Raw genomic sequence first — 13016 nt, forward strand, 5'->3', positions numbered from 1 at the left:
TCCATTGAGCTCCACCTTAACATCAATAGTGCCCAACATGGGCACAGCTTCACCTGTATACGTCTTCAGAACAGTTTTTGTTGCCTTAAGCGGAAGATGCTGTAGCTTTTCCTTATACACAGTCTCAGGAACCAGCGAGACAGCTGCACCGGTGTCTAGTTCCATGCGTATAGGTTTGCCCTCCAATAAGGGGTTTACCCAGTATTCATGTGAGCCCGCTGCCAAAGACAAAACATGTAGTGGCACTTCCTCTTGTGAGGCGGTGTCACCTTGATCATCCTGGGTCTGCTCTAGGGTATGCGAGGTTCCTCTTTTTGTCGGCCAGACCACAGGCCTCTTTTTCTTTTGTTTACAGGCATACTCAATGTGTCCCTTTTTGCCACAGTGTCGACACACCAGGTCCTTACAACAGCATTCTGATGCCTGGTGACCCAGCTTACCACAGCGGTAACATTCTTGACTCTGCACCGTTTTGTGGGTCAGTTCTTGTGACACTTTTTGCACCTTAGGGGATGCACCGATGTATTGTGCCTCCCTTGTAGCCAGTTCCATGGAGACAGCAATATCAACAGCCTTCTGTAATGTAAGCTGAGCCTCTGTCAGTAGGCGCTTCCGTATAGCTTCACTGCAGAGGCCACACACTAACCTGTCACGCAGGGCATCATGTAACATCTCTTTAAATTCACAGTGTTCTGCTAGCTTTTTTAAAATGGCTACAAATTGTACTACTGTTTTATCTTCCTTTTGGTCTCTTTTGTGGAACCTATATCTTTCAGCAATTACCAGTGGTTTTGGGGAGAAATGAGACCCCAGGATTTCCACAATGTCACTGTAAGATTTAGTCTCAGGCTTAACAGGGTGCAGTAAGCTGCGTAGCAGAGAGTAGGTTTTAGCCCCTACAACAGTTAAGAATATTGGCACCTTCTTCGCTTCTGTAATGTCATTTGCAATACCAAAAAGCTCAAAACGCTCAGTATACACATGCCACTCTCTGTATTCTCATCAAAAGGCTCCAGGGGCCTGGTCAGAGTAGCCATGATTTTTAGTTTCACTTTCACAGTCAGTGCAAACAAGCAGCTTTTTTTCTTTGTTTGGTCTTTACCTTGACTTCTACTTCCTTCTGTTACTGGAGCAGCACCAGGATCCCATCCTCGTTGCCAGTGTTAAGTCCTTGGGGCAGCCGGTGTAGGAAACAATCACTTGAGGCCAGAGAGCAGACAGCTAACCAAAACCTCCATTTTATTTACAGAAACAGAGAGCTCACTCAGCCGAGCTATCCCTTAATAGTCTAACTCAGTTGCCATAGTAACAAAACCCATGACAACCAAATACACAACAGAAAGGGCCTGCCAAAGCCTGGGATTGAACCAGGAACCTTTAGAACTTCAGCCTAATGCTTTTCTAACTGAGCTACTTTGGCAGCTATGTAATAGTATTTTGGTTGGCTGCTTCTCTGCCTGGGATGGTTTTTGCAGCAGTTGCACACAAAAAGGACGTCATTGGGAGCGGCTCATGAAGACAAGACTCGCTTTTGCCTGCCTTGCTCAGCTTGACTTGCTGCCTCACCCCGTTCCTGTCCTAGTGCCCGGGTTCACCTGGTGGTAGAAGGGGACTGGGGGGCCAGTGGCGTGGGGAGGAGGTTGAGCTGGACCCTGAGCTAGACTAGACCCTGGCGGCAAGTCTGGCCACCACTTGCCACCCCCCATCCCCCGCCCCGTTGTCCTGGCTTCCCCCACTGGGCGTCATCTCGGGAGGGAAGTGGGGCTTCTGCCTCCCCTCCCCGATTTTCACACCACAGAGGAGTGCGAACAGGAAAACGAACGGCTGCTCCACACCCCCACCGGAGGAACCCGATATAGCCTCAGGATTAAGACCTAAGGACTCAGGCTGAGAACTGATATAACTCCACTCATCTGGGATTTATCAACTTGTTTTCCATGGAGCAGGGCCAGATCCAGCATTTTTCCTGCCCCAAGCAGCAAAAAAAAAAAAAAAAAAAAGAATCCACAATCGATGGCAGCTCTACCATTTTCGGCAGCAAGTCCTTCCCTCCGAGAGGGACTGAGTGGGCCAAATTGCCACTGAAGAGCCGGACGTGGCTACCCTCTCCGTTGGCTGCCCCAGGCACCTCCTTGCTGTGCTGGCAGCACCACATGATGTAGCAGGCGATAGCTAGCCCAGGTGGGGACATGACCCCACACACCTCATTCAAAGGGCCTCTCCCTTGTGCAGATTCTCCGATGTTCAGAAAGGGATGAGTGAGTGTGAGAAATGCTTCACTAACACCTCAGCACTTTCTAAACCTCAGAGAATCCACAAGGGGAGTGGCCCTATGAATGCCATGTGGGAAAATCTTCTCTTGGCACTCAGCCCATGTGAGCCATCAGAGAATCTGACAGGGAGACCAACACCATAAACACCTCTAGGGCTCGCCAGACTTTTTTTCTTTAATATTTTTTCCTGATCCCCACACAGTAACTTTTAAAGCTGTTTGAACTGTTTGCAGCATGGTTATCCCTCAGTTTGAACAGATGAGTGGCCCATTTTTGCCTTTTGCAGTTTGCCCTGTTTTGAGGTGGGCCCATTTGTCCATCTTCTGTCCTTTGTTCCGTTTCCCAGGCAAATTGGTCACCTGGCCTCCACCTCTCTCTGTGTTCTCTGAAGGACATAAATCCACACCGTGTAGGTCAAGCAGAGGAGTTTATTACACACAGCGCTGGCGGAGTGTCACCTGGCTTATTAGGCTCAGAGACACTGCCAGTCAATTGATTACAGTAGAACATATAGGTTTTCCATGGGCGGGGGAAAGTGACGGGATAGGCAGTTCCACACCCCGGGATAGGTTTTGCAGCAAGACAAGATAGCACAGTAGCCAATGGTTAACAGGTTACATAATGTCTCCGCCCATGGTCTCAAGTTAGCAAGTTAACATTTAATTAATACTTTGATAAAATGTTAGTAGTATAAAATATCTATATTGAATTCTGATTTGGGGTCCATAGGAATGGAGCAACTCCTTTGATTGTCCACCAGGTACATTCCTAGGGGTTAAAGCAAAGAAGCAGTGAAAGTATATGGCAATAAAGATTGTTTTCTGTGTGTCTTAAGGCAGGCATTGGTTCCTGGGAAGGGAGGTGGAAGGATGCCATATCTTATACTGACGTAGGCCAACTTTTCATAAACTCAAGGTTGGATCTGTGGGAAGAACGTCTCCCTACAGAAGAGACTAACACAATAGGAACAGGGATTCTTTGTTCAATCTGCAACTCTGAATAAGGCACAATTATTTAGTTCTTAGCTCCAACACCTGGCAATTTGCTGATCAGGCCTTTTAGCAAACAAGGCTTTCTGCTTACCCCAGCTTTCTCTTAGCTGATCACGATGTGCTAGGCCTCGGGTCCCTTGACCATACTTTGGACTTTGGCTCTGGAAAAGAGGTGGCACAATCCATACACCAGGTTGTTATATAAAATGCACATGGATTTGAACCCTTCACACCCAGTAATGGCAAAGTTCTTGGTTCAGGCTTGTAGCAGTGATGGAATAAACTGCAGGTTGAAATGAAGTCTCTGGAGTACATCCACAGCTGGGATGGGTCATTCAGTCCTTGCAGAGAGCTTCAGTTTGTAGCAAAGTCCCTCCAGAGGTATGATGCAGGATTGAAGACAAGATGGAGATGAGGCATCAGCCTTTTATAGTCTCTTTCCATGAGGTCTTTGCTTTCTTTGTCCCAAGGACACTCTATCCAGCACGTTGCATAGAAAAACCTTAAAGTTCTGTCCATAGGCAGGTCCCTGCATACCCTGCTGAGTCACAAGGCGTATCTGCCTTCTCTCAATGGGTCGATTGTATAGCTGATGGTCCTTAATGAGCCATCAAGCAGGCTAGGCAGAACTGACACCAACTTGTCTGGGGTGTTCCCCGGAAGCAGAGCACAAATATGAAATACGGACAGCATAGAGCCAATATTCATAACGTCAACTACAAAAATGAAACACATCTAGAGATAGCATAATTATAATCAGCCAATCAGAACCTCTCCATAGACCCCTTACACGACAACCTTTCTACAATATTGGCTGCAAATATAGAACAGTGGTCGCAATGGTGATCTATACAGTTACAGATTATGTCAATAATGTCACAGGAGGTGACACGGCATCAGTGAGACTGATACTGGAATATTGCCTCCGGTTTTGGTGTCCTCATTTGAAAAAGATGTTGTGAAATTGAAGCTGGGGCAGCAAAGAGCCACCAAATGTTCTGAGGGCTGGAGAAAAATGCCTTCTAGTGAGCTATTGAACGAGTTCAACCTGTTTAGCTTATCAAAAGAAGATTGGCAGGTGACTTCAATGAAGTGTTGAAGGGCCTTAATGGAGAGAAAATATTGGGTATTAAAGGGCTCTTTAATCTAGCAGAGAAAGGCATAACAAAACCCAATGGCTGGAAGGTGAAAAGAGACAAATTCATATTACAACTAAGGCACAAATATTCAACAGTGAGGATGTTTCATCACAGGAACAAGCTACCAAGGAAAGTGGTGGATTCTCCATCTCCTGATGTCATTGAATGAAGACTGGATGCCTTTCTGGAATGTGTTTGCCCCAAAAGTAGCTCTTGTGTCATACAGGAGGCCTGTGATATGCAGGGGGGTCAGATTAGATGCTCTAATGGTCTCTTCTGGCCATAAAGTCGACTAATTTCTGAAAAATTGAGTGTAGCATTGGGAACAGCGTCTGATGTTTCCCTGTCTAGCCGGCTTGCTTCCTAGAACGAATGCTCCTTGAGTGGAGTGATCCACAGGGAGTAGCTCAAACCTCCAAAGTGCCTGGCCAGGGGCAGGACATTGGCACAGCAAGGGAGGGGTGTGGCAGTGACATCACAAAGGCTTTGGCAGGACCTCAGACTATTGGTCAAAGGTGGTGGGGAGGTGGTGACCTCACAGAGAGATGCTGACATCAGCCAGGCAGGACAGGGGCGAGGGGCCAGGGAAACCTCAGAGACCCCTGTGGCTTTGCTTCAGCAAGTCTCCTTCTCCAGGTCTCTCTTTGAGGACTGAGAGAGTATTCGGGTTCAGGCACATGAGTGCCAGGAGGAACCTCTTTTGAGTTTTCTCCTTCTTTTAGTGATTTTACTAGAAAACAGACGTCCCTGTTTAGAAGGTAAGAGCCTCCTGGAGGGAAGGGATGTCCTGGGCATGTAACAGTTTGGATACCAGTGGCCCCCCTACACTGTAAGGAAGCTCCCACCGCCTGCTCTGTGTTCGCAGGGCGGGAGAGAGCAGCATCCACGGCAGTGATTTGCTCGTGGCTGCCGGAGCAGAGCAGCAGGCTCAGCTGTCAGAACTTCCCAGAGCGATGAAAGGGGAGGGGCCCATGGCTCTGTAGCAGGAATGCAGGGCAGGCGAGTTCACAGCGGGCATTGTGGGATACTGGAATAGGCCAGTTATGGTGATATAATGAACAGCAGCGTCTACTCTGTCACTTTAAGTTTGCTGCAAAAAGCTCTAGACCTCTCATCGAAGTCGTTTTATTTTGTCAGCAAAACAGGGCAGTTTTGTCGCCAGACATGGCATTGCAGTGTGTGCACCGGCCACAAGCTGCCGACCGAGGGAGTGTTGTGTGTTTTTCACACACCTGAGCAATATAAATTCTGCTGAAACAACTTTGTAGTGCAGACCTGGCCAAAGATTCACTCACATACAACTTGTAAGGAAAATGTCACCTGCTCCTCTGCTTTGCAGAATCCGAACACAAGCAAAGCTTGTCAGGCCCCGATGGCAGGAAGTCAGGTGTGAGCTTACCTTGTATTTTAGCCATCCACAGGCACCATGTCTTAGCTGGCTAAAGCATCTGTTTCATAAACAGGAGATCCTGGGTTCAACTCCCAGTGGTGCCTTGTTGACTGGTTGTTGGGGCACTTACTATTAGCTACTGTCAGAAGGCAACATTCAGAACTGAATGGACCTCTGGTCTAGCCCAGTGTGGTTTTTCTTACGGTTTAAATAACACTCACAGGCACTGATAATAGAGTTACTGAAAGTTTGGGAGTTAGGAGCGGGTAGGTCAGTGGTCCAGGACCCACACAGATGACACCCTCCCTCTGGGACAGGGGCAGGTCTGAGCTCTCACCCAAATGCTCATTGTGGCTGCCAGAATCTGTGAGCAGCTTGTTTAGTTTATGCCAAAGGTTGAGTCCTGCTTTGTGCACCGTGTGTGAGAATGAAAATCCTAAGCCGCCCTTTGAAATAATGAATGCAGCAGGATGTGTTATTGTCCCTGCCCCAAAGCAGACAGACCAATGGAGAAATGCCGTCGAGTCCAAGGTAATACTCCACTGCCATTTTACCTTTTTTGCTTGCTAAACTCCTTCTTATCTGCTTGGCCCAGGCTGTCCTCTGCCTCAGCTGCTGCTCCCGGCCTGCTCTAGAGTCAAACGCGCGGGGCCCCCAGGGGAACAGAGGCTGGGACAGGGCAGCAGCCTGGGCTGGGCTGGGAAGATGCTGGGAGTTCTCGTTCCCTGAGAACTGGCCTGGCTCCCTTCTCAACAGCAAAGAAATCAATTCCACGTCCCCTCCCCAGAAAAACCAGCCTGGAGCCAAGGGCAGCAGGGGACGATTCCCTGCAGTTCCCACCGAGGCAGGAGAGAACCCAGGGTGTTTGTAGCGGAGCTTATGGAACTGACGTGTGGAAACCAGCCTTTAACAACAGGCAGTTCCAGTTTAAGCTCAGTGTTTTTAACAATTTCTACAACATTAAATAACCCTTTAATCGTAGTGTCACCATCCATAAAATTGCTTCAGCCTTATAGGTTCCCAAGTGCAAAACTAAACATCTCTTCAAACACAAGGGAGTGGAGATCAGTCAGTGTTCAGAGTCATCCCACATAAAAGAACCATGTTGTGGTACATACTGGCCCCATCATGTGGCCATGGCCTTTCCGTCCTCTCTGTTAAAAGTTTTGGTATTTTGCACAGAAACTTTCTTCCCTCAGGAGAGACCTGGGAACCAGGGCTGCCAGCCAGACAAACACCCTTAAGAGGAGGCGTAACCTGTCAAAAAGTGATCTCCCTCCTTCAGTTCAGTGACGGCCTGAAATGTTACTTGTCCCGGCAGAGCCGGAGGATTGAAAGCAGCTACATCAAACCCCTGTGTAGCTAACAGGAATGAACACAAACACTCCCTTGTATCTGAAGTGATGTTTAGTTTTACCCTTTGTTAACTACAAGACTAAAGGGAAAGGCAGTGGTGGTGCCAGATATTAAGAGTGAAACACGAAACAATCATCATAGTTATGCCCATAGTGACTGCAAAATCTTTCTATATACTTCTTATTATCATCAGTGTATTATTTTCTCTGGCATCTAGACCTTGACCAAGAAATTTGGATCTTGATAAAATAATGGACTATCCCTGGTTAAGGCAATGGACTTGATACCCTCACCCACATTCCTTAGGGCATTGGGCCACCATGTGGACGTTTCATTTCCCACCTCAGTTTCACACAGAGACACAATTTCCTTTGCACAGATCCATGAACAGCAAAACCTCCCTGTGTCTCTTCTCTGAGCCAGGGCATTCGATTCCAGTGAGCCCTTCTGTCCTGCAATGGCGATGGTCAGACAGAGGGGACATGGCCACCTGTATCTCTGCCAGGGAGATATTGGCTCGGCTCTTTCTTTCTGCTGCTGTTGTTAGTCCATGAAACATCAGGGATGGAATGCAAGGCTGAGTTCATGCACCAATCCCCTGAAACATTTCAGTGCCCAGAGAAAATCCTGCCCCCGGCTGTTGGAATGATATGGTGGAGACTCGAATAGGAAAGGGACTGTCTGAATTGTCAGTGTGGGGAATGAACAACAACCTATAGCAATGTCGTTCACACAAACACACTCTCATCCTGCTACAGCTGGAAGGGAAATAGGCAGGAATTCTCGCTGTTCAGCCATGGACACACTTACACTAATGCAGCCGTGAGTGTGCTGGGGGAGCTGGTCTGAGCAATTTGAAGTGACAATTCTGTGAGAACAGAATCATGGTGTAGTGAAGTAACTATACGTTAAGTACTTGTGGCTGAATGGTTAAGGTGATAAACTAGCAATCCATTGGGTTTTCCCCACACAGGTTTGAATCCTGCCAACTATGGAGGCATTAGTATGTTGCTAGTACTTGAGTGTCTACAGAGCCAAACTAGAGGCAGATTTGGTCTCACTGTGAGGCTGGCTCCACTTAAAATGCTGCTCTAGCACTGTGGAGTAGACAGCTGCTACAGTGAGTGGAGGGGTTTTCCATGCCTGTAATAGCTACATTGACAGAACAACCTTTCCTTTCATTTAGCACTATCTAACCACGGCTTAGGTCAGCTTAATTATACTGGTTTTGGGGTTTTTCACACCCTGAAAGACCATCATGCTCCACCAACTGAGCTAGCTAGATTTAAAGTCAGTCAACTGCCCAGTCGCAGTGTAGAAGGAGCCTGAGGGTGTTTATTTGTGAGCTGAGGTTCCCTGTCTGACATTTGCCTTCTTTCCTGGTTTGTTATGTCTCCAGCGAGCAAACCGGCCCTGTCACAAGGCTGGTTAGATGCTGCTTTCTAGACCCGAGAGCTGGGGTTGATTTAGCATGCTGTCGCCATCAGCTGGTCAGAGTAACCAGGGTGGGAGGGTGGAATTTAGGATTCTCCCACCAAGGGGAGGTGCTGTTGGACTCATCTAGTGGGGGAGAGTCTGAAAAAGCTTCTCAGCTCCCAGAAAGGGGGTAGACAAGCCAGTACCCCCCACACACACATTTTCAAAGGGAATCAGGTCCCATGAGGAAAAACTTAAAAGAAGCCTGGCCCAGGAGTGTCAGAGAAGGGAATCACTGTTTGCTTTAAAAGGTGGGTTCGGGAAACCTGCAGGTCCTTAGATCCCTCCATCATCTGAGACAACCATTTGTGGTGAAAGTCTGGGGAAGCAGAGGAGGAGGGAAAAGGGCTTGCAGCTATTGTGCAATCCCCATGCTCCCAGCAGAAGGGTCCGGGGGGCTCACTGCTCAGAACTCACAAGATGGCAAAGCTCAGAGCCCCGTTACATGGAATCAGAATGTGATCAGCTGACACCCAGGGGGAGCAACACCCCTGCCTTGGTCTCTGTGCCAGAGCTCCTATCAGCTCAGTGTCCTTCCTGCAAGAGTCGGCTGCTGAGAGGGTTGCAATGGGTTAAATGAAGGCAGAGGAGGATTGTTCCTCATGGGTTTTTTTGTGTGGCTCTGTGATCCTGCTGGAGGAAGCATGATTTGAGTTTCTTTCAGTGGTTTGGGTTGGGCTCAGGTTGTGACCCTGAGCACAGGGGTTCCTGCACTCTCTGCTCTTAGCCCCTCAGGGAATGGACAATGAAGCAGTTTCAGAAAGTGGCTAGAAAGTAGCCAGAGGCTATGGCTACACTTACGGTTTGCAGCGCTGGTAGTTTGCAGCGTAGTGTTTGCAGTGTAGTATAAGTGAGAAGAACAGCACTATCATCACCTCTCTGGTGGTCTAGTGGTTAGGATTTGGCACTTTCACTGCCAAGGCCTGGGTTCAATTCCCAGTCAGGGAAAAGTGACTTTAAACCAGAAATGCTTCAGTTATTCTTCACTTGCAATGTAAACAAATCCATGGTATTTTCCTGATTCTCCCATCTTCCCAGTGTCTCCATGGCAGGGCTGGCTCAAGGCACCAGATCAGCAAGCAGGTCCCTGGGGTGGTCAATGGAAAGGGGAGGCTTCAGCAGCAGTTTGGAGGGAAGGACTTGCAGCTTTTTTATTTTTCCCTCTGCTTGGGGCGGCAAAAACGCTGGATCTGGCCCTGCTCCATGAAAGACAATTTCTTAAATCCCAGACAAGTGGAGTTGAATCAGTTCTCAGCCTGAGTCCTTAGGTCTTAATTCTGAGGATATTGTCCCATCATGGAGCCATTTCCCGCCTCTCTTTCCTAGGGAAGCACAATTTTCCTTGCACAATTTTCCTTGCACAGACACAGGAACAGCAAGATCTTTCTCTGTCCCTTGTGCAAAGCAGGGGGCCAAATTCCATGGAAACAATGGACAAGCAGGGGGCCCTGGGCACATCCAGCCCTGGCCGTGACATGTTCCCTCCCCTCTTTCTTTATGCCCCTGTTGTTATTTCATGGATTGTCTGGGATGGGGGAAAAGCTGAGTTCACTCCAGGTGGAGGGGAAAAAGGACCCTGAAAATCTCAGGACCCAACCCCTGCTACCAGGATCACCGAGGTGCTGGGGATTTGAGTAGGAAAGGGACTGTGTGAATTGTCAAGGTGGGGAATGAATAACAATCTACCACAAGATCCACCTCATTAATCACTGACACAGGCTAATCCTGCTGCCGATAGAAGGGAAACTGGGAGTGATTCTTTGCTGTTCAGCCATGGAAACAGTGACCCAATTGCACTGCAGTGAATGTGCTGGGGAAAGCTGGACTTCACAGGCAGGTGGAAACACCTGGAGCTCCCCACCCCACTTCTACCACCAGGGTGAGGTGTGGAGCTGCTCACAGCGTCCCCCACCATGACCTTGCAGCACGGGGTGGCAACACCCCCCACCCAATGCAGGGGAGAGGGCTGACTGTATCTCTGCACCCTGAGTCCAGGGCACAAACTCTCTCTGCCCCACACATAGAATCTGGTCCTGCTGCAAAGTGACCCCTATGAACAGTTAACCTCCAGGAGAGCAGGACTGGCCCTCAGAGAGGGGAATGGGCTTCTCGTGAGGCTTATAGGTCACTGGATGCAGTGGAAACAGGAGGGCTCTGAGTGTAATCCATAGTCTATTTAACCCCGTGGGGATGTAGCTCAGTGGTAGAGCACATGCTTTGCATGTATGAGGCCCTGGGTTCAATCCCCAGCATCTCCAAGTTCATTTTTTTCACCCTGGTGCTTTGTTCATGCCCAGCTGGGATGTGGCCCACCAGTCTCCCTGCACCAGTTTCAATCCTGATCAGTAAGGGGCAAGTGCCAATTGCATGGAAGGTAGGTGGGGTGGGGGGTTCTGCTCCTAAGTCACCTTGGTACATTTAAGATTCCCACCCGCTGTGCTGCTTGGGACAAGGGTAGATGAGAAGGGCGAATCCTCCAGCACTGGAGGGAAAGGTCCCATCTGCACAGACTGAGAGGCAAGGAAACAGAGGGGCAGTCAGTGCTCAGAGAGGAGAGAGGTCAGTGATTTACACCCAACAGGGGACACTGTCTTTTTGAGGCGAGTGCAGTTTGCTTCGGAAGATGCTGACGATGGGTAGAAAAGAGGAGTCAATGACAGATGAGACCACAGAAGGGGAAGGGGAATGGCAGCCCCACAGAAGGTCCTGGGTGCTCAGATGTCCCAGTTATTGCACCCTGGCCTGTCACAGAGAGAGAAAAGACCCAGCTGGACCCAGCCCCCCTACAGTGATCCCATGGACAAGAACCTAGCTGGGAGTGGGGTGAAGGTTCCCTGTGGGCAAAGGGGAGCTGAAATCCCTCAGTGTCCTGGAGTTTAAGCAATGGAAGCTTCAAACCCTGCAGGGGTGTGGGCTGAGGTGCATCAGCAGAAGGTTGGGGTGGACAGGGGCGGCAGGTTTGTACAATTTTTGGTGGTGCCCAGAATGGGACCAAGTCCTGCCCCCCCCCCCACACACACACACCTGCCTAAGGCTCTGGGAGGGAGTTTGGGTGTGGGAGGGAGAGGGGCTGGGCTCTGGGAGAGTTTGGGTGCAGGGTCTGGACTCAGTCAGGGGGTTGTGCTGCAGGAGGGTGTGCAGGGGGCAAGCTCTTGGAGGGAGGTTGGGTGCAGGTGTGGGGTCTGGGTTGGGGGTGCAGGAGAGGGTGAGGGGTGCAGCATTTACCTCGGGCATCTCCCAAAAGCAACCTGCACCCTCCTCTGGCAGCAGCCCCTAAGCGGGAGGGCCAGGGGTGTCTCTGTGCATGGCTGCCCACAGACTTCACCCTTGCAGCTCCCATTGGCAGAGTTGGCACTCAGGGCGGGGCAGTGCACGGAGACCTCCCCCACACCAGGGACATGCCTGCCGCTTCCAGGAGTGGTGTGCCACATGGAGTGAGGGCAGGCAGGAAACTGCCTTAGCCCCCTTGTGCTGCTGGTGGTGGTTGCGGGGGTCCCCGGGCCCTTTTAAATTGCCCAAGGGTGGCAGGCAGCACTGAGGGGGACACTCCCAAGGGCCTAACGTTGCTTTGCACAACGATAAATCTTGGAACAGGACAGAAATGAAATGGCAGCAGAACCTAAGGAATTAAAAGCCTCCGGATTCTTGTGTGTGCACTGAGTCTGAACGGAAACTGTAATTTGACTCGCTTTGTGTCTGCGGCTGGTAAAATATCAAGGGAAAATCATTCCAGTGATTGTGACCCTGGGATTGAGGAGGCTTTGGTCTTATTAAAATGTAACTAGCATGTTACACTTGTGTTTTTAAAGGTGGCTTCCCCAAGCAATCCCAAGTTGTTCTTCCCACAGCTGGCTGATGGGGGGCAGCAGGGGATCTCCCCAATCTGGGGGAATCTCTCTGGGCCCCACTGTTAATTCTCCATCCTTTCTCCCCCTAACCATGCCCACCCCTCCCCCCCATTATCAATGTTTTGGAGCAAACCCTCCCTCCCTTTATGGGATACAGACTCTATGACAGACTGGGGCTCCTCTCTGCACGGCCCCAGTGGGGAAGGAAAGACTGGAGGGATGGGGAGAAGACGGGCAGAAGGAGTCAAATGGGGCTAAACCAGAATAGAGGAGATGTTCTTTCTGTCAAAATGTCCTGGAGTCTCATGGCTGAAAAGCCGCATCTTGAGTTAGGTTTGATGCATCAGCCTTTCAATTACCAGGCAAAGGTGTGAATCACAGAGACTGATAACTGCCTGCTTCCCAGCTTTGCCTAAGAGAAGCACCTGCACTGGTGCAACTGGTTAGCGCAGAGGGGGCTACTGCTGGGATTATGAATTCAAGCGTTATTTGGAGCACTGGTTTTTATTACCTGTGTAGTTTCCCCAACTTGCTTTGCTTAA

General features: G+C 49.6%; 3 non-coding genes across 3 annotated transcripts; all 3 read left to right on the forward strand.

The window, feature by feature from the left end:
- The first annotated feature begins 5824 nt into the window (after nt 1–5824).
- Nucleotides 5825–5898, forward strand: TRNAM-CAU. Its single transcript has one exon. It is a non-coding gene; the product is annotated as a tRNA-Met (tRNA).
- Nucleotides 5899–9502: 3604 nt separating this feature from the next.
- Nucleotides 9503–9574, forward strand: TRNAE-UUC. The gene has a single exon. It is a non-coding gene; the product is annotated as a tRNA-Glu (tRNA).
- Nucleotides 9575–10812: 1238 nt separating this feature from the next.
- TRNAA-UGC lies at nt 10813–10884 on the forward strand. Its single transcript has one exon. It is a non-coding gene; the product is annotated as a tRNA-Ala (tRNA).
- Nucleotides 10885–13016: the final 2132 nt, after the last annotated feature.

The sequence above is a fragment of the Mauremys mutica genome, unplaced genomic scaffold, assembly GCF_020497125.1.
Source record: "Mauremys mutica isolate MM-2020 ecotype Southern unplaced genomic scaffold, ASM2049712v1 Super-Scaffold_1559, whole genome shotgun sequence".
Taxonomy (NCBI): Eukaryota; Metazoa; Chordata; order Testudines; family Geoemydidae; genus Mauremys; species Mauremys mutica.